The sequence below is a fragment of the Emys orbicularis genome, chromosome 8 (assembly GCF_028017835.1).
Source record: "Emys orbicularis isolate rEmyOrb1 chromosome 8, rEmyOrb1.hap1, whole genome shotgun sequence".
In the NCBI taxonomy this organism is placed as follows: domain Eukaryota; kingdom Metazoa; phylum Chordata; order Testudines; family Emydidae; genus Emys; species Emys orbicularis.
In genome coordinates this window covers 40,573,252-40,574,608 of record NC_088690.1, presented here as the reverse complement: position 1 = coordinate 40,574,608, position 1,357 = coordinate 40,573,252, and positions in this window count along the sequence as shown.

Below are 1,357 nucleotides of genomic sequence, written 5' to 3'. Positions count from 1 at the left end.
TTTCATATTTTACACTGGTGTAATTCAATGACCTCAACAGAGCTGCTCATGATTTATACTGGGTAAATGAGGAAGAATCAGACCCATTCTGCTTATTTTGACAGTCATATCTGTAATGCAATCGACACTTTGACAGATGCTAACAGAAGTCAATCAGCAAAATGATTCTTTTTCCAACGTAAGGCTGTGGGCAACCAAAGAAACTATGAACATCTGGCTTAGTTTTTGATTGCCATGCTCACTGATTTAGTGCACCCCAATAAGCAACAATTAGTCAGTACAGCTTGTGTCAAAAGACCCATCAATTTAAATCAAATTAAGTCAGGATAAATTGAATCCAATTGGCATCCATGCATATTTGTATGCACAGTTTAAGTAAGCTTCTACTATACTACATTATAAGCAAAACAAATGTAAACTTTATTTTCTACGTTTTTAAAATAAATATTACCCCCAAATTATTTGACTTTTAAAAAACAATCTGGGAAAAGTTGACCTTTTTTTGGAAATGCAGTACTACAGATTTGTAAATAAAATCAATGTCATTTTTCTCTCCTTCTTATTTCAAACCCATCAGTGAATACATTGTGTTTTATGTATTTGGACAAATTCTCTCAAGCATATTGCTAGAGATAGCAAAATACTTGATGCATTATGGTTAATTTTAAAGGCAAATTGTTGTAAACCCCCTTCCCCCAAATTTATTTTTTTAAACAAAATTTTACAAAACCTTAGACTTCTCTGTTTTCATTTGTTTCTAATTCTAGTGGAAATAGAGTTTGTTTTTTTATTTATAAAACTAATCCATATTTTTGTTTGAAATTCATACATTGCAACATTGTGTGATTGTACTCTAAATTACAATTGGCTCCCATGGGCTCCCAGGACAGTGTTCAGGCAGCTGGAATCATACTCCCACTTCCTAAGGTACACTTCCATATATTGGAGGTAGAAATGGCTCTTTGCCTTTCAGTGATTTCTCCTGTGCTATAGGAATCCTCCATTGGCCTAGAATGCTGATACTAACCTGCCCTAATAAATCAGAAAATCTGGCTCATCATTTTAAACTTGAAAATGACTTTTGGCAGCTCTTCTCTTAAACTACTTTCCATTAAAATACTAATCCCTTTTACATACCGAGTCTCTGAATGGAGGCTAAGAGTGCTTGTGTTAGTGTGAATGGGGAGACAACAGCTCAGGGTATTGGCCTACTGCTGCAATTGGGCAGTTGATCCCTAGCTTGTTCCAACTAACTTTTGAATAATGTTGACGCAAGTCTTCACTTTAGAGGCTACTTTCTTGGGATGGTCATGAAAGGTCAGTGTGCGGTCAAGAATGACACCAAGATATGTTGGTT